The sequence below is a fragment of the Sus scrofa genome, chromosome 3 (assembly GCF_054392235.1).
Source record: "Sus scrofa isolate SSC_HxYL_T2T_F1_AM1 chromosome 3, Sscrofa_HxYL_maternal_Yorkshire_Landrace_v2.0, whole genome shotgun sequence".
Taxonomy (NCBI): Eukaryota; Metazoa; Chordata; class Mammalia; order Artiodactyla; family Suidae; genus Sus; species Sus scrofa.
In genome coordinates this window covers 34,654,455-34,674,306 of record NC_139385.1, presented here as the reverse complement: position 1 = coordinate 34,674,306, position 19,852 = coordinate 34,654,455, and the positions used below count along the sequence as shown (strand labels likewise).

Genomic DNA, 19,852 nt, shown 5'->3' with positions numbered 1-19,852 from the left:
TTAAGGATCCGGTGTTGCTATGAGCTGTGGTGAAGGTCACAGACACAGCTTGGATCTGGCATTGCTGTGGCTGTGGTGGAGGCCGGCAGCTGCAGCTCCAATTGGACCCCTGGCCTGGGATCCTCCATATGCCACGGGTGCAACCCTGAAAAGCAAAAACAACAACAAAAATCCATTTTATTGTGAGATGGTTGTAGTTTGTATGCAGTTGCGAGAAGTAGTATAGAGATCCTGTCCCCTTTCACCATTTCCTCCCCTCCCCTCAGTGGTAACGTTTGGCGCGGTGCAATAGCCCAAGCAGAAAATTGAGTTGATATAACCCACTAACATTACTCAAAGACTTCCCCAGGTTTACATGCACTTGTGAGTGCGTGTGTTGCGTATTTACTTCTATACCATTTTATCGTATGTTTAGATTTGTGGGCCACCCCACCATCAAGATACAGACGAGTTCTGTCACAGAGATCATGTGTGCTACTTTTATAACCACAGTTACCTTCCCCCACTCAATCCCAGCAACTGCTAACTACTTGCTATTTCCATGATTGTGTCATTTCACGAATGTTATATAAATGGAATCATACAGCATGTAAGCCTCTGAGATTTTCTCTTTTCAGTCACCATAATTCTCTCGAGCTCTATCCAAATTGTTAACATGTGTCAACAGATTATCCCTTTTGATTGCTGCGTGATATTCCCTTGTAGGGATGTACCACAGTTTGTTTCATCCATCAAAGGATATCTGTATTGTTTCCAGTTTATTATGAATAAAGGTGCCGTGAACACATACACAGTTTTTTGGTGTGAACTTAAGTTTTCATTTCTCTGGGGTAAATACCCAAGAGTGCAATTGCTAAGTCAAATGGAAATACATACTTGGCTTTGTAAGAAACTGCCAAGGTTATTTTAGGAGTTCTTGTTGTGGCTTAGTGGTTAATGAATCCAACTAGGAACTATGAGGTTGCGGGTTTGATCCCTGGCCTTGCTCCGTGGGTTAAGGATCCAGCTTTGCTGTGAGCTGTGGTGCAGGTTGTGGACATGGCTCGGATCCCACGTTGCTGTGGCTCTGGCGCAGGCCAGTGGCTACAGCTCTGAGTAGACCCCTAGCCTGGAAACCTACATATGCTGTGGGTGCAGCCCTGAAAATGACAAAAGACAAAAAAAAGAAAAAAGAAACTACCAAAGTATCTTATGCTTCTTCTAAGATGTCAACTTTTTTTCCTTCCCATGATGAAGTCTTTATTTTTTTGTCCTATGATTACTTTAATTAATTTTTTATTAAAGTATAGTTGATTTACAGTGTTAGGATGTCCAATTTCTGAGCGCAAAGTTGTTTACCATATTCCCTTATTATTCTTTTAATGGCTGCAGAGTGTATAGAGAGATTTCCTGTTTCCTTTGCTATTGGTGATTTGTCTCCTCTTTATCTTTGTCAGTTTCACTAGAGGTTTATCAATTTTGTTGATTTTGGGGGGGTAAGAATTAGACTTGTTTCATTGATTTTTCTTTACTATTTTTGCTGGTTTTGGTTTCATTGATTTCCGCTCTGATCTTTATCATTTCCTTCCTTCTTCATTCACTGGGTTTATTTTGCTCTTGTTCTTTTAGTTTCTTGAGGTGGGAACTTAGATTATTGCTTCGAGACCCTCCCTCTTTTTAATGTAATTATTTAGTAGTATAAATTACCCCCTCAGTGGTGTTTTAGCCACATGCCATTTATTTCAGTATGCTGTATTTTCATTTTCATTTGATTCCTTTAAAAAAGATTTCCTTTGAGACTTCTTTGACCCAAGGAGTTTTTAGAAGGAAGTTGTTTAATTTCCAAGTGTTTGGGAGATTTTTGTTAGAGTTCTGTCATTGATTTTTGTTTTATTCCTTTAGAGTCAGGGAACATAACTTGTTAGATTTCAGTTCTTTTAAATGTGTTAAGATTTGTGGGAGTTCCCGTCGTGGCGCAGTGGTTGACGAATCCGACTAGGAACCATGAGGTTGCGGGTTCGGTCCCTGCCCTTGCTCAGTGGGTTAACGATCTGGCGTTGCCGTGAGCTGTGGGGTAGGTTGCAGACGCGGCTCGGATCCCGCATTGCTGTGGCTCTGGCGTAGGCCGGTGGCTACAGCTCCGATTCAACCCCTAGCCTGGGAACCTCCATATGCCGCGGGAGCGGCCCAAGAACCAAGAAATAGCAACAACAACAACAACAACAAAAAAAAAAAAAAAAAAAAAAAAAAAAAAGATTTGTTTCAGGGGCCAGGATTGGTCTGTCTTGATTAATGTTCCATGGGTACTTGGAATAGAATGTGTGTTCTACTGTTTTTCAGTGGAGCATTCCATAGAGATCAGCTGAGTCAGTTAATAGTGCTACTCACTTATTCTATATTCTTGCTGATTTTCTGTCCAGTAGTTCTACCAGTTGCTGGCAGTGGAGTGTTGAAATACCCAATCACAATTGTGAATTTGTATATTTATCTTTTCATGTTGATCAGTCTGCTTCATGTATCTTGCATTATTGTCTGGTGCACAAGCAAGATTGCTGTGTCTTCTTGGTGGACTCATGCTTTTATAATTATATAATGTCCCCTTATAATGTCCTGTGTTATGAAGTCCGCTTTATCTGCTATTGGTAGAGTCACTCCTTCTTTCTTTTGGTTGCTATTTGTGTATCTTTTTCTATCATCTTACTTTCAGTCCTCCAATATTGTTTTTTTATTACTCAAATGAATTTATCACATCTGTAGCTGTATAATGATCATAACAATCCGATTTCACAGGATTTCTATCCCACAGCCCAGGCACATCCCCCCACCCCACAAACCGTCTCCTCCGGAGACCATAAGTTTTTCAGTGTCTGAGTCAGCATCTGTTCTGCAAAGAAGTTCAGTCTATCCTTTTTTCAGATTCCACATGTCAATGAAAGCATTGGATGTTTGTGTCTCCTTGTATGGCTGACTTCACTTAGCATGATAGTTTCTAGGTCCATCCATGTTGCTAAAAATGCCGGTATTTCGTTCTTTTTAATGGCCGAATAATATTCCATTGTGTATATGTACCACATCTTCTTGATCTACTCCTCTGTCGATGGCCTCCAATATTGTTATGTTTGAAGTGTGTTTATGATAGATTACATATTGGATCAGATTTTTCTATTCATTCTGGGCACTCCTTGTCTTTTCATTGGTATATTTAGACCGTTTACATTTAAGATAATTATGGATGTGTTTACATCTGCACCCAGTTCTATTGGTAATCATTGTATTCTTCACTATCATGCCCTGTAGTTAAAAGTAAACACCAGTTTCCCTTAAGAATATTTTGATGAAGCAATAAGAATGATTAATTTTGTTGACTCTTGACCCTTGAATACATGTCTTTCAAATATTCTAGATGATGGAATGGCAAGTACACATGGAAGCTCTTTTTGGGGGGATCCGGTGTTGTCACTTAGGTCAATTTTGTGGTGTGGGTTCCATCCCTAGCCCAAGAACTTCTGTATGCTGTGGGCGCAGCGACAGAAGACAAAGCAAAACCAACAACAATACTTTTTTTTTTTTCCCCATAGAACACCATTTTTACTTGAAAGAATAACTGACAAACCATGATACTTTAGGCTTGAGTGTTTGTCAGTTTCTCAAAAATGAATGAAGTGAGCCTGTCACTTCAAGGAAAACAGCAGACAGTATTTGTTGCCAGTGGTACAACTGGAGCTTTAGATAGACAATCAGGATTTTGGAAAACTTGGATCTGTTACCATGAACTTGACAGCTTCCCAATACAAGACTTCTGGTGAGATTGTTAGTAACGTGAACCGATGTGATTTTTGTGATAAAATATGTCAATATTTGGAAGATTAGCCTAACTGCATGAACCGATATTTTCTCAATGACCAATATATGATATTACAATCATATATTGTTTTCCATCCAAGTATGAACCAGGCCCGACCCTGCTTAGCTTCTGAGATCAGCTAAGATCAGGCACGTTCAGGGTGGTATGGCTGTTGACCAAAATCACGTTTGCTTAAAGCTCTTTTCAAAGTATAAGATAGACCAGTGGATTTTAATGTGACAGTATAAAAAGTTCATTAGTAAAGTTTCAGATTCCACACTACAACTAACCTTGAAGAAACGATTCCTTTTTTGAATTTTGATGTAAGAGAAAATAAGAAAATCCATAATAATCTGCAAAGGCTATTCAAATACTCCTCCTTTTGCCAACCACATGTCTGTGTGAGGCTGAATTTTCTTTGTATACTCCACCAAGTCAATATATCACAACAGGCTGAATGTAGAAACAGATAATGAAAGAGATTTGCTAAAATGTAAAGACAGTGACACTTGAAGTTCCTGTTGTGGCTCAGTGGGTTAAGAACCCAACTGGTATCTATGAGGATGTGAGTTTGATCCCTGGCCTTGCCCAGTGGGTTAAGGCTCTGGCGTTGCCACAAGCGGTGGTGTAGGTCACAGATGTGGCTTGGATCCCACGTAGCTGTGGCTCTGCCATAGGCTGGCAACTTCAGCTCTGATTTGACTCCTAGACCAGGAACTTCCATGTGCCACACGTGTGGCCCTAAGAAAAAAAGAAAAAAAAAGCGGAACTCACTGATTTTTTTTTTGAAAATAGAGTTTTTAAATTAAAAATATGTTATTTGTGTTAACATGTAATGAATTTATAGCAGTTATTTTATTTTATTTTTTTTTGGCTTTTTGCTATTTCTTTGGGCCGCTCCCGTGGCACATGGAGGTTCCCAGGCTAGGGGTCGAATCGGAGCTGTAGCCACCGGCCTACGCCAGAGCCACAGCAACGGGGGATCCGAGCCACGTCTGCAACCTACACCACAGCTCACGGCAACGCCGGATCGTTAACCCACTGAGCAAGGGCAGGGACTGAACCCGCAACCTCATGGTTCCTAGTCGGATTCGTTAACCACTGCGCCACGACGGGAACTCCCTATAGCAGTTATTTTTAAACAAATTAGTAAATAGTTCTAAATTCTCTGTTGTATTAGATAGTAAATATTGACAAATACAGTAGAAACAAAAGCTCTTTGGGTCTCCAGTGATTTTTTTTTTTAAATGGCCAAGGATTATTGATATATGGCATGAAATGGCTATCTGATTTTATTTTATTTTGACTAACCAGTTTCCCCAGGTCTCAGGAATAGTCTACCCTGTCTCTACTGGTTTGTAATGTAACCTGCCTTGAGTTCATTTCTATATGCCTGTGGGTTTGTGCCTAGACTCTCTTTTTGTGTTATATTTTTCTGTTTGTCCTTCCATATATCAATTCCACACTGTCTTCATTACTGTTGCAAAATATTAATTTACTGTCTGAGGAGAACTGACATTTAGGACACAAGTCTTTCCATGCATGGCGGTGGTGTCTAGTTCTGTTTATATGGATCTTCTCTTTATATCCTTCCATAAAGTTTTATCATTTTCTCTACAACAATTTCATATATTTTGTTAAATTCATTCCTATACCTTTAGAGTTTTATTTGTTGTGTTTTTTTAATTTAAATTTTTAATTAATTTTTTGGGTCTTTTTAGGGCTGCACCCATGGCATATGGCGCTTCCCAGGCTAGGGGTCCAATTGGAGTTGTAGCTGCCAGCCTACACCAGAGGCACAGCAACACGGGATCCGAGCTATGTCTGTGACCTACACCACAGCTCATGGCAGTGCCAGGTCCTTAACCCACTGAGCGAGGCCAGGGATCAAACCCGTATCCTCATGGATGCTAGTTGGGTTCATTAACCTTTGAGCCATGACGGGAACTCCTAAATTTTTAATTAATTGTTACTGTAGTATAGGACCTTTACTGATTTTTTTTTTTCAGATGTTAGTCTTGTAGCCAGAACCTTTATTAGAGTCTTTTGTTAACTTTCGGAGTATAGATACTCTTGAATTTTCTGTGTGGACAATTGCAGGATCTGCACATTAACACTATTTTGTCTCTGTTTCTTGCATTTATTTTTTTTTCTCCTCTTATTGCAGTGGCTCATTCCTCAAGTGTATAGGTAACAGTGGTGATGTTGCATTTTGTCCAGTGCCATGAGCTGCCCAGTTAGGATTTCTGATGATGAAGGGTGTCTGTTCCAGGTTGATGTTGTTTCATAGGGTGGACGAGGTCGTCTACATGTGGTCAAGAGCCTGGCTTTGAGAGGCACGTGTTCTGAGTTCACATTGCCGTTCTTTTTCTAACTCTGTGACCTTGGTAGTCACTTACCGTCTTACTTTCTTTTTTTTAAATCATTTAAAAATTTTTAAAAATATTGATTTATTTTTTACGTCTTACATTCTTAGTTACTTCATCTTAACATTCTTCGTCTTCTGACATTCTTTGTCTGTAAAATCAGAGTAGAAGGAGTCAGGAACTCACCGTGTTGCTGTGCAGATTATGCGAAACAAACATTAGTTTTTGTTTTAGACCATCTGCCTTGAAGAGGGCGGTTGGACCTGACCTGCCACTCACTTGGGTGGTGATAGATTTTGTCAAGGCCACCCCAAGCGTTTCACTGCTCTTTCCTTCAAGGCGGCCATGCGGTTATCTCTGCTATCTCATGCTGAAGTTCAAGATAGAGAGCATCTCTCCTCTACAAATATTAATCTCTTTGTAGAGGCTCCTTGAAAGGAAGAAAACTACTGGGATAAAGCAAACTTAACCTACTTTTCCCCAAACACCTACTGCAGTTATTTGTTAAATCTTGAAAAGTCGACATCAACTTGAAAGACTGAACTTGGACATTCATTTGAACTTTAAAGGAAAGGCACTTTGGCAATATTTCACAACAGCTTCTAGGAACCATCCTTTGATCCTGGTATTTCACTTATAGGAAACTGTGCTATGCAGACATTTGCACAACTGCTGTCTATGATGGAATTTCATTAGAGCATTGTTTCTAGTAGTGAAAATGCAGAAACAACTCAAGTATCCATCAACAAAGAAGTGGTTAGACTATGGTAGTGCCTTAGAGCAAACTACTTGGAAGCTATTTAGAAAAGAAGGCGGTAGATCTATTTAGAAAATCATGGAAAGGTCTTCAAGACATATCATTAAGTAAAAAAAAAAAAAAAAAGCTGCAGAAGGTGTAGTCTGTGTTCTCATTTGTGTAAAAAAAGCAAAAAGTACTCTGCACATATGTGTATAGGTTTGCACACTCAGCTATTCCCAGTGGCTGGTTACCTCTGGGGAGAGGAGTGGGGCTGGAGGAGAGATGTCAAGGGAATTTTCTCCTTTTTTTTTTTTTTTTTTTGATATACTTCTAGATTGTTTGAATTTTCTACAATGAGAATTAATTCACGTTTCTTGTGTAATTCTCAAATAGCGTTGGGACCCTGAACCGACCTTTCTGTGAAAGTCAGAGATATTTCCTTGCAGATAGAATCCATTACCATTAATATTGACAAGGTGCCTGTGGCACCCCAGCCTGCCCCAAGGGCAGCGTGATTCTTGAGTAAGAACCAATCTTGAGCAAAGGGGAAAAGAGGGCCGGTTCCGAATCATGGGGACCATTCAGAGGCGTGGGATGGTGCTGAGGCAGCCTCTTCTCTAAGGGAAAGTCTCCCAGCATCTGGGCTGCATTGGGAGCTTTGATGTGGGTGCCTAGAACAGGACCCCATGAGGTGAGCAGAGATGCTGCCTCTGCTGCCAGGGTTGGGAGTGGGGAAGAAGAAGACATCTGGTGGTCACCAGAACCATCTAGTGGGTGCCTTTGCATCTCATCACCCTCTATTAATTTGCTGGTGGCCTCTGGAGGGAAGCCCAATGGGGAAGGCTGAACCTGGAGTGTTAGGAGAAGAAGCTGGTTACTTTCCACGAAGAGCATCATGGAGCCAAGTCCAGCCCGCATTTCAAGGCAGCTAAGGAAGCAGCTCATGACTCTTCACTCCCTCCACTTTCATACCTGGAGGAGGACACTACTGACAGGGAGCCAAGGGAGGCGACTTCCAGGGGCTGTGCTGGAGGAGTCTCCTAGGTCTTCACAAAAACTCAAAAACCAGGGAGTTCCCTGACCAGTGTCCATGAGGATGCAGGTTCAATCCCTGGCCTCACCCAGTGGGTTAAGAATCCAGCACTGCTGCAAGCAGCAGTGTAGGTTGCAGGTGCAGCTCAGATCTGGTGTTGCTGTGGCTGTGGTGTAGGCCTCAGCTGCAGCTTCAATTCAACCCCTTGCCTGGGAACCTCCATATGTGGTGGGTGTAATGAGAATGTTAAGATCGACTCTTTTAGCAACTTTCACACGTGCAGTACAGTATAAATAGCAGTGGTCACTATGCTGTACATGACATCCCCAGGACTTATTTTCTAACTGGAAGTTTATGCTTTTGACCACTTTCACCTTTTTTTTTTTTTTGGTCTTTTTGCCTTTTCTTGGGCCGCTCCCACAGCATATGGAGGTTCCCAGGCTAAGGGTTGAGGTGCCGGCCTACACCAGAGCCACAGCAACGCCTAATCCAAGCCAAGTCTGTGACCTACACCACAGCTCATGGCAGCATTGGATCCTTAACCCATTGAGCAAGGCCAGGGATCGAACCCGCAACCTCATGGTTCCTAGTTGGATTCATTAACCACTGCGCCACGATGGGAACTCTTACTTTCACCCATTTTTATCTGCTTCCCCAAGGAGAAATTCTTCCGATTTATTGGAGAGTATAGTCTCTTCCCTTTATTAGGAGAGAGTTTCACGGGTTGAGACCAGACAAACCTGGGTTTGATTCCCGGCTCTGCTCCTTACCTGAACAAGGTCACTTCCTCTTTCTGGGCCTCACTTCCCCATCTCTGAAGTGGGGCTGATGAAACGTTTCCTGCCTGAAAGGGTTGCCCTGACAGCCAGGGATGTCACTGATGCTTAGCCATTTACTGGGTCCAGAAGATGCCCTTCACCTTCTTCCCTGCCTCTCAACCACCAAGGACAAAATCCAACCCATCCTTCAGGGTCTGACGCCAATGCCACCCTTGCTATGACGTCTTTGATAACTTTCTGGCTAGAATTATGTCCTTTTTTTCTCTCTCTCTTTTTTTGACTGCCCTGTGGCATATGGAGTTCCTGAGCCAGGGATCCATATCTGAGCTGCGGTTGTGACCTAAACTGAAGCTGCGGCAATGCTGGATCCTTAATTCACTATGCGGGGCTGGGGATTGAACCTGCATCCTGTGATCTCAAAATGCTGCCGATCCCATTGCACCACAGCAGGAACTCCATTTTTTTTTTTTTTTGGTCTTTTTGTCTTTTTAGGGCCGCACCGGTGGCATAGGTAGGTTCTCAGGCTAGGGGTTCATTTGGAGCTATAGCCACCGGCCTACGCCACGGCCACAGCAATGCCAGATCTGAGCTGCATCTGCGATCTACACCACAGCTCATGGCAACACCAGATCCTTAACCCACTGAGCAATGCCAGAGATCGAACTGCAGCTTCTTGGTTCCTAGTTGGATTCATTTCCGCTGTGCCACGATGGGAACGCCCTTCTGTTTTTTTTTTTTTTTTTAGTTGAGACAAAAATTCACATAACATAAAATGAACCATTTTATTTTATTTATTTATTTGGGTCACACCCGAGGCATGCAGATGTTCTTGGGCCAGACTCTGTGCTGATCCATTCTTCGGGTGTCAGCTTAAAGGTCACTTCCTCGGGGATGGTTTTCTGGCCTCAGACCAGTGAAGGTCTAGATGCTTGCCCTGCCTGAGCACGTGTCTGCTTGATTGTGCTAGCCCACTTGATTGTCTTTGAGCTTTGTGGGGAGAGGGAGTGGGTCGGTCTGATTCACCTCTGCATCTGCAGCACTGGCTCAGGATGTGGCATACAGTAGGCACTTGATAAACAGGGCATGCAAGAATGTCCATTGTCACATTCAGCTTGCTGATCTGTGCCAGCTCTTTAGAATGCGCAAGCCTGGCATATGACCAGTCCTGTGGGCTGTAGGAGGACAGTTGCACCCCTCAGCACTCTTGGGTTTAAGCAGCAAAGCTAATTCCACTGGCTCAAGCTAAAGAAAGAAGTTCTTGACTTAGGTCCTGGAAGAGACTGATCCAACTTCAGGCATGGCTGGATCCAGGGATTCAACTAAAGATCAGTTCATTCCTGGGTCAGCAAGACTCAGTCTTTCCATCTTCTCTCTTTATTCTGCATCTGTCAGTGTCGGTTTCACTTGCAGACAGGTGCTTTCCACGTGGTGACCTCAGCTGCTCCAAGCTTAACATTAGCCATTGGCCATCATTCCCAGCAGGGAAAAAGAACTTTCCTCCAATAGATTCCCTAAAAGTCCTGAAACTGACTCTCATGACTCTGACTTAGGTAATTTGTCCAGACCTGAACCAGTAACTATAGCAGGAGAGAGGAGAAGAGGTGCTGGTGGGATATTTTGGTTGGGCAGGCTCTGGATCACATGCCCAATCCCCAAAAGGAAATCAGGACCCAGGTGAAAAGAACCAGATGTCATTCAGACAGAGGCCACTGGGATTGAAGAGCTGAACTCAAGGCCAGAGGCCTGATCCTGATCTTGCCATCAGTTGGCAGATCTCCTGGCCGTTCGTGTCCTCTCGTTGCCCATCTATAAATGGGACCACCACACCCATTCAAACCCCCATTGCTACCAGCCCGGGGAAGCCTTCACTTTCTTTTCCATCCCACTTGCTTTATTTCTCCAGAGAGGCATTTGGATTTTCTCAGAACCATTTCCAACCTCAGAAATGTGACTGATGTGGAAATGAGGCAACTGCATTTTTATCCATTCTGGTCATTTCAGGTACTGGTTCTGAGATACTGTTTAGGTTCCTCCCCTGGCTCCATCCTCAGTAGAAATGCCATTTCCAGCTGTTTTGTTGGAGAGAAGAATCGGGGAGGATGTTTGTTTCTTTTCAGGGACAAAAAAAAAAAAAAAGAAGTACATGAACAATCAGAAAAACTAGACTGAAGCCTAAAACCAATTTGTTGACTCCCAGAATATCTGATGCACCATTTTAGGCATATTCAACAAGTCCCTTCTCCTACAAACCAGCGATTCCTGGGAGCTGGCCTAGTTAGTGAACAGCTAAGGGGATAATTAGAAATTCAGCAAATCCATTATTCGAGAGGCCCATGCTGATAATTCAGAGAATATGAAAACTGGAAGATTGTTTTGCCCTAAATTGGGTTACGTTTGAGGATTCTTGGGGTTGTAGATAATTGAAACCCATACAGTTTAGCCAAAGGGAGATATTATTTAAGAATTCTGGGTTGTATTAGTTACGATTCTCCAGAGAATCCTCATAGGAGATAGACACACACACATATATATGCATATGTGTCTGTGTGTATATATATATATACTATTTGTTACAAGGAATTGGTTCACGCGGTTATGGAGGTTGCAAATTCTCCTGATCTGCCTTCTGCAAGCTGGAAACCCAGGAAAGCCAGTGGTGTAATTCAGTCTGAGTCTGGAGGGGGCCTAAGAGCCATGGCAGCTGATGATAGAAATGCCCATCTCCGTGGTTCTCAAACCTGAGCTTGTATCAGAGATACCTGCAGGGCTAGGCAGTGCCTGGTGGCCCCACCCTAGGGTTCCTGATGCAGTGGATGAGGGGGAATGGCTATGAGTTTGCATTTCCAGCAAGTTCCCAGTTGATGCTGCTGTTGCTGCAGGGACCGTACTTGAAGAACCACTGTTTTAAGGAAATAACTCCATACACACACACACACGCGCACATGTTTTTACAGCTGTACCTGCAGCATACGGAAGTTCCCGGGCCAGGGACTGAATCTGAGCTGCAGCTGCAGCAACATTGGGTCCTTTAACCCACTGTGCCAGGCTGAACTCGTGCCTCCATAGCAACCTGAGCTTCTCCAGTCGTCGGATTCTTTTTTTTCTCTCTCTCTTTTTGGCCACCCTATGGCATATGGAGTTCCAGGGCCAGGAAGCAAATCTGAGCTGCAGTTGCCACAGCTGGGGCAGTGCAGGATCTGTTAACCCACTGTGCTGGACCGGGGATCGAACCTGTGTCTTCACACTGCAGAGACCACCGCTGACCCAGTTGCACTGTGACGGGAACTCCCCAGTTTCTATTTTCTCGTATATCACTACACAGGGGAAAAGAAAAAAGAAAAAGAAATGCCTGTTTGGGGGAAGGAAAATGTGAGATGAGACATCCCAGCTCAGTCAGGGAGGCAGGGAAAAAAGAGCTGTGTTCCTCTCTCTTCTGCCTTTTGTTTCGGCCCTGGAGGAACTGGATGCTGCCCACCCACCAGGGGAGGGCCATCCACTTTCCCGAGTCCTCCCAGGTACATGCTGATCGCATCCAGAAACCCCTCACAGACACGCCCAGAAATAATGTTCCCCTAGGACACCGTGACCCACTCAAGTGGACACTAAAATTAACCACCACGAGGGTGCCGCACCAAACCCAGGGCAGGGTTCTGCTGAAATGCAGGAAGGGACTAGAGCGTGTTGTGAGTGAGGGAGCTCCCTTTCTCTCCATGACTCCTTCTCTCACACTGAAGAGTGGCTTCTCCCCATTTCAGAACTTGGAGCAACCGGCTACCAGGTTTATGCTTTAAGACAGCACAGTTAGGAGTTGCCGCTGTGGCGCAGTGGAAACGAATCCAACTAGTACCCATGAGGATGTGGGTTCGATCCCTGGCCTCTCTTGGTGGGTCGGAGATCCGGTGTTGTTGCAAGCTGTGCTGTGCATCACAGACGTGGCTCGGATCTGGTGTTGCTCTGGTGTAGGCTGGCAGACACAGCTCTGGTTGGACCCCTAGCCTGGGAACCTCTATATGCCACAGATGTGGCCCTAGAAGGCTGAGGAGCCACATCCAGTAATCTCAGGACCAGGGTTCCCTGGTGGTTCAGTGGGTTAAGGATCTGGCGCTGTCACTGCTGTGGCTCTGGTTGCAGCTGTGGCGCTGGTTCGATCCCTTGCCCAGAACTTCTGCATGCCAAGAGCACAACCCCCCAATTCTTTTAAACCTCAGTAGCAAAGTCTCAGGGAAGGAGCCTCTTGACCCACTTGGGTGCGATGTCTACACCTGATGCAGTCAGCTGTGGGTGATGGGAGAGGGGCGGGGGTTCTGTTATGTGAACGTGACCAGGTGGCTGGTTCAGAGGAAAGACGTTTTCCAGAAAAGCTGACGTTTTAAGAAGTTAAAAAAAAAAAAAAAAGGATGCTTCAATACACTTCAGACGATAGTGTGTGGACGAAAAATTAATCAATAGTCAATCAAGGAAAGAAATGGAAAATTTTATTCCAGGCAACTTGAAGATGATAACCCAGGAAAACTGAGGAATGTTCTGCCCGTTAGAGGTCAAAGCACAGGTACGTACATTTTGGAGACCAAGCCCAAGTGATGTGTTATTGACATTTGCACAATCCAGATCTACATGAATGGAGCAAGTGGTGGGTCATTGTGGCCCCTTATAGAGAAGGAAGGTTATCGCCTAATGAGGTCTGGTTGGTTAATGCAGTCATGTTACCAGAAAGATGTTATCGGAATCTGAGTTCTTGTTCACGAAGCTGAAGAATGAACTTGGAGAACACACAGGCAGCAAACAAGCAAAAGTCTTTATGGCAGGAAAGCAAAGAGCTCCCAGCACAGACACTGGGAGGGGGAGGAGGAGTCCCGCCTTTCAGTTGTTCTGTGGAGGTTTTTATCTCTTAAAAGACAGGAGTACCAACGTGGGGTCCAGATACCAGTTCTTTTTCCCGTTGGCCTGGCCCAGTTTACCTGTATTGTCTAATAGGAACTTTCGACTTAGGGTATTTTCCTTAAGTTTTATGGTCCTTATGCTCTTCTTTCCCCTAGACTGAGAGTCCCCACTCTTGGTATTTTTTTGCTCACAGTCCGATGTACAGATCAGGGGTTAAGGCCCACCTTGACCTAAAACAGATGTACTTTCAAAAGTTAATCTTCCAACATGCAAGGCCAGTTTGTGTTGATTAGATTCTGCAAATCTTAAACCACAGACACCAGTCAGGGAATATATCGAAGCCCACGTTCCTCCACTAACTGCCTGAATTGTTGTTCTGCCTCAGGTGCACAAAACACACGCAAGGAAAGGGAGGAAGCCCAAATGGGCAAAGAAAACTTCTGTGTGTCAGTTTTCTTGTCTGCCATAAAATGTGAATTTTGTTTCATCAGGTGAAAGCTTGTTACCCTCATCTTGTTTAAAGAAAACAGATTGTCTGCCCATAGCCTAGTCCAATTGAGGGGGCCAGATAACAGGGCTTTGAATCCTGGCCCTAGTATTTGCCGGCTGTGTGACCTTAGGCAAATGGATGGTTTAATAGTCCTTACTATTAACACAATAGGAGTTCCCATCGTGGCTTAGTGGTAATGAACCCAACTAGTGGGAAAAAAAAAATAAGTAGTACCTACCAGATATGGTGGTTGGGACCATTAAAGTGTGTTGGTATAAGTAATATGCTCAAATTCTGTCTGCCAAATAGTAAAGGCTTAATAAACGATAACTGTTGTTTTTTTGTTTTTGTTTTTGCTGTTTGGGGCCGCACCTGGGGCATATGGAGGTTACTACGCTGGGGGTCCAATCATAGCCACAGCTGCTGGCCTCCACCACAGCCACAGCAATGGAGGATCCAAGCCAAGTCTGCAACCTGTACCACAGCAGATCCAGGGGTGGAACCCACAGCCTCATGGATCCTACTCGGATTCCCACTGAGCCACGATGGGAACTCCCGACTGTTGTTATTCTTATTGTAATGTTCATTTCAAATGTGGCTTAGATTGTTTCCTAGATTATACCAAAAGATAGAAGATGCTAGAAAGAGAATTTGTGTGATGACCGGAGAATAAATAACCGTAACTGACATCGCTCTTGCCTTTGGGATTATTTTTTGAGTTCTAGGTAGTGCTTCTGGTGTACAACCTTGAAAGCTTCAATAGGAGTTTTTTCTCAACAAGCTTCTGAAAATAATTAGCAATTCTCATGTTTACTTGGCAAGAACAGCCAATTGTTGTACCACGTTTCTCTGCCTAAGTTTGGAATGTAAAGCCTAGTTTATAAAAGGCAAGTTAGAGAATCTCTTTTGTCTCAGGGATCCTGTAGGACAGAGGTCTGCAGACCTTTTCTTAACAGACTAATAGTGAATATTTTGTCTTTGACGCCATGTGGTCTCTGTCCCAACCACTCAGGTCCATTGTAGTGTGAAAGCGGCCGTAGTTAGTACATAAACAAATGGGCATGGCTACGTTCCAGTAAAGCTTTATTTAGGAATGCTGAAATGTGAATTTTGTGTAATTTTCACATGTCACAAACTATCATTTTTCTTTTGATTCCCCCCCCCCAACAATTAAAAAATGTAAAAATCATTCTTAGTTCACAGGCTCTATAAAAACAGCGGGGAGCTGGATCTGGCCCCTGGGCCGTAGTTTGCGATCCCTGCATTAAAAGATGGTTGTGTTGGCATTTTTGACTGAGGGCCAGATGGGAGGTCTGCCCTGGATCCACAGCCCTGTTACCCCAGAAGCATTTTCACCCTCTGCTGCTCCTCCGTACACATTTCTTTCGGAAGATGTGGAGTGTTTGTGTAACCCTCTGGGTTGTGTGCAACAGAAAACTCAAGCTGCTTAAGCAAAAAGAGAATGGACGGAGTTCTGTTCCTCTAGGGGTGATTGATCCAAGGTCATCCGTTTCTCTCCATCTCTTGACTTTTCTCCTTCGTATGAAGGTTTGCTCTCAGGATCTATATGATGGTTTGTTCATGTCAAGCAGGAAACTGGGCACAGTTTCTCTTCCTCCAAGAATTCACACAAAAGCTTCATGCCCATCTGAACCAGGCCCAGTGGGTGGGGGGAAACAGAACGCCACTCCCGGGCAGCGTCAGCCCCCCAAATCCCCAAGACCTGGGAGTGGTACCCGCCTCTGTTCCCCAACTCAAATAGCTGTCCTATGACCGATGAAGGTGAATGGATGCTGGGAGGCAAAATCAACAAACATCCACTTTAAATTAGGGGCACCAAGCGGTGTCACTTAGAATCTCAATGCCCTGAACAAAGTGGGTGGAGGAGCTGCCAAGAGCAGGAAATTGCTCTTCACACCCTGTCTTCTCAGAGGCATTGCCTGTCTCGCCTTTGGCCAAGTTCTCTCTGCAGATCCCAGCTTCTCCTGGAGCAGACCTCGTGGGCTTGACAAACCCGAAGCTCCCGGGATGGTTGAGTTTTCATTTTCTGTGCAGTCGGGTGGCCTAGACTGTCAGCACTCTGTTGATTGAGATTCTGTTTAGGGGAACCCGTGACTTGAATAGCTAACGGCCTGGCTCAGCCCCTCACGCGTCGCCGGAGAGGCAGACAGCGGCCCCGCTCTCCCGCTTGGGCTCAAAATAGCTGTTCCCTGACGTGGGCTCTTCGTGACTCATGGTGGCGTTTTCCAGGCCTGGGGTAGGGATGACGGCTTCCTCTGCTCCTCCCCCCGACCATGGAGTCTAGCTTTTCCTACCTTGCCCCAAATAGCATTTATCACCTCCAGGTTATCCCTTCTGGTACCCTTCACGCGGACCCCGATGTTCTTTTGCTCTCAGTGATGCCTTTCAGACTCAGCATCTTTTTTCCCCATCCTCTGTCAAACTGAGCCTGTGGCCCTCAGTTATTGTGCTTACTCAGACTCCCTGGCTGGAGTCCTGTAAATGAGACTGATGAAAGACAGATGCGCAAGAGGAAAAGAAGCAGAAGCTTATTAATATGTGCAATCACATGTGTACCTGAGAGCCCCCAGGGCTGAGTAACTCGTACAGGTGGTTAGAACTTGGGCTGATGCAGCATCTTCACTGAAGCATCTTTGTTGTTGTTGTTGCTATTTCTTGGGCCGCTCCCGTGGCATATGGAGGTTCCCAGGCTAGGGGTTGAATCGGAGCTGTAGCCACCGGCCTACACCAGAGCCACAGCAACGCGGGATCCGAGCCGCGTCTGCAACCTACACCACAGCTCACAGCAACGCCGGATCGTTAACCCACTGAGCAAGGGCAGGGACCGAACCCGCAACCTCATGGTTCCTAGTCGGATTCATTAACCACTGCGCCACCATGGGAACTCCTCACTGAAGCATCTTAATGCGTGTGTAGAGAAGTGGCAGGAGAAAGGAGAGGGACTCGAGTTTCTTATGGGAAGGGAAATAGATGGGGGAAACTTATGGAAGATAAAGACCAGTTCGTCTGATGTTCCCGTGTAGATTCCTCTGGAGCCATTTCCAGGCTGCTGAGGATCTAGAGTTGTTTCCAGTGATTAATTTCTCTCCTTCCTGGTACAGAGGGGAGGGAGACTATCTTTATTGTGAATTGATGTCCTGCTTTTAGGCAAATCGAGGAGGGGTGGAGAGCTTTTTTTAGATCTGTTCCCCCCCTCCCAAATGACCTTCAGCTCAAAATGATCCTTAATGCCAAAGGGGCCTGTTTTGTGTGGCATAGTCTGTTACCCTTCCCAGAGGACCCTCAGGACACACTCTGGTCCTAATGGGGGCCTTGGCTGATGTTTCAGACCCTGTCCTGGGTACCTAGGTGCATGTGTGCCCCCAGAATGCTCAGCCTCCCTGCCACCCGTCTGCCACACACCAGGCCAGACAGCCGTGTCTGTGGGAACAGGACAGCCAGCCACTGTGGGGGCTGACTCACCCTCTGCAAAGGTCCACGGAGAGGGGGAGCTGCAGAGGGGGCTGTGGCTGGATTGGAAGAAGCGGCAAACATCCGCCGAACTGCGGTCGTGCAGTTATTGATTGCGTCTGTTTTATTGAGTTTATGGATCACTTGCTCTGACCAAGCCCTGGACTAAACACTTTGCACGCGTTGGGCTGCATTTAATCCTCCAGTTCTCTGAGGCAATTGCAGGAAGCTGGTCATCCTACCTCTAGGCCTGCTCCCTTGAGGGGCGCCCTGTCTCACAGGGTCGGAGATGGGGTGGAGGGCAGTGTCTGGCGATCTCCTTTCTCCCCTGCTTAGAATTCTTCTGTGGGTCAACCAGTGGGGATAAACCCCAAACTTTGTACCTTGCGTTATCTGGCCCCCTCCCTGTCTGTCCATCCTGTAACACTCCTCCCCCGTCCTGTTTGGTTCCGCCCACACTGGTCTTCTCTCTGTTCTTGAACCTGAAGCCGGTTCCCGCCTCAGGGTTCGTGCACCTGCTGTTCCATCTGTCTGTAGCCGTCTTTCCCTCTGTCTTCCCAGGCCGGCTCCTCCTGGTCATTTAGTGTCAGCTCAGATGTCACTTTCTCAGAGAGGTCTTCCCTGGCCCCACTGTCTGAAGGAGCCGCCGTCAGTCACTTACCAGCCCATAAGCACATTTTACTCTCTGCTCAGGTATGTCAGTTGAAAGGATGTTGTCTAGCTTTTTACATGCTGCTCGCTTCCCCCACTCGGATGGATGCGGCATTTCTGCATTTCTGTCTGCCCAGCGCCTGTGACATCCCTTGGCCTGTCGTGGGTATGTCAGAACGAGCGGGCCCCCTCCTCCGCCCAAACATATGAGGCCGTTTCATTTGCCCATGGTCCCACAGAGGAACAACTCCCACTCCTGCCGAGGGAGTGTTCATAGAGGATGCCGGGGAGAAAAAACCCCAGCACCTGTGTAAAGGATCCCCATCCGGCTGAACCCTTGCCTTGTTTTGGGGACTTCAGCCTTGTGGAAGCCAAGCTGACCCTTGGACTTGAACATTCAGATTCTGCATCTCTGGCAGCGTTGCTGGGGAGCTGGCCCTTGCCACACCTCTTCTTCTAGCTGGGACAAGCAGGAAGTTCTGGGCTTTTCATCTACTGGCTTGTGATCCTCTTCATCATCTAATGTGGGAGTACTTTTTTTCTATTTATAGAAATTCTTTTTTGTGTGTGTGTCTTTTTGCCTTTTCTAGGGCTGCTCCTACGGCATATGGAGGTTTCCAGGCTAGGGGTCGAATCGGAGCTGTAGCCACCAGCCTACACCACAGCTCACAGCAACACCGGATCCTTAACCCACTGAACAAGGCCAGGGATCGAACCTGCAACCTCATGGTTCCTAGTTGGATTTGTTTCCACTGAGCCACGATGGGAACTCTTATTTATAAAACTTCTGCTATCAAGGAAGTGTGAGTAACCCAAGCTCCCAGCTCCCCTTCGGTGTGGACTGTGCTGGGTGACCTCATTCCGAAGAAGACAGTGTGGAAAGGAGTAGAGGAGAGAGAACCTCAGCACCAAGAGTGACCTTGATCTGAAGTAACCTTGATGGTATGTGCCCTTGACAGAGGCACTGAGAATGACACGCTCCCTCTGTAACCCATAAGCCCAGTCTAATCAACAGAAAACCATCAGACAGATCCCCGTTGAGGGACATTCTTCAGAACACCGGATGAGGACTCCTTGCCTCTGTCCAGGTCATCAAAAACAAGGACACGCTAAGAAACTGTCACAGCCAAGAGGATCCTAAGGAGACCTGATGACTAAATGTCAGGAGGTGTCTTGGATGGGATCCTGGGACAGAAGGACATTGGGTAGCAACCAAGGAAGAGTTCCCTGGTGGCTTAATGGGTTAAGGACCTGGCATCACTGTTGTGGCTCAGGTCACTGCTGTGGTGCCTGTCCCTGACACAGTGTTCTGCACACTGTGAGTGTAGCCAAAAAGAAAAAGAAAGAGCCCAGAGTCTTTGCAGTCCCAGTGTTTTTTGTCTTTGTGGTCTTTCTGTTTAGGGTCTTGTCTTCCTTCTCATGCTGGGCTTTCCATCCAGCAAGTCCATTTCTATGTTCGTGTCTTTCCTTCTTCTGCCACGATCTGACCTGCCCAGCTGGCAGCCCCTGTTGGTGAACATTGAACTCCCCCCCACCCCCTTACACACAGGCGATGCACAGGCTAGTTTTCTCGTACCCTCCTGCCTCCTGAATTCCACCCAGACCATCCCAACTCAGAT

The 19,852-nt window shown here is 45.7% G+C and overlaps 1 protein-coding gene across 3 annotated transcripts in view; it reads left to right on the top strand.

Moving 5' to 3' along the window:
- Positions 1 to 19,852, top strand: part of BMERB1 (bMERB domain containing 1) — a 138,577-nt gene that overhangs the window by 47,051 nt on the left and 71,674 nt on the right. The gene's annotated exons all lie outside the window — the stretch shown is intronic.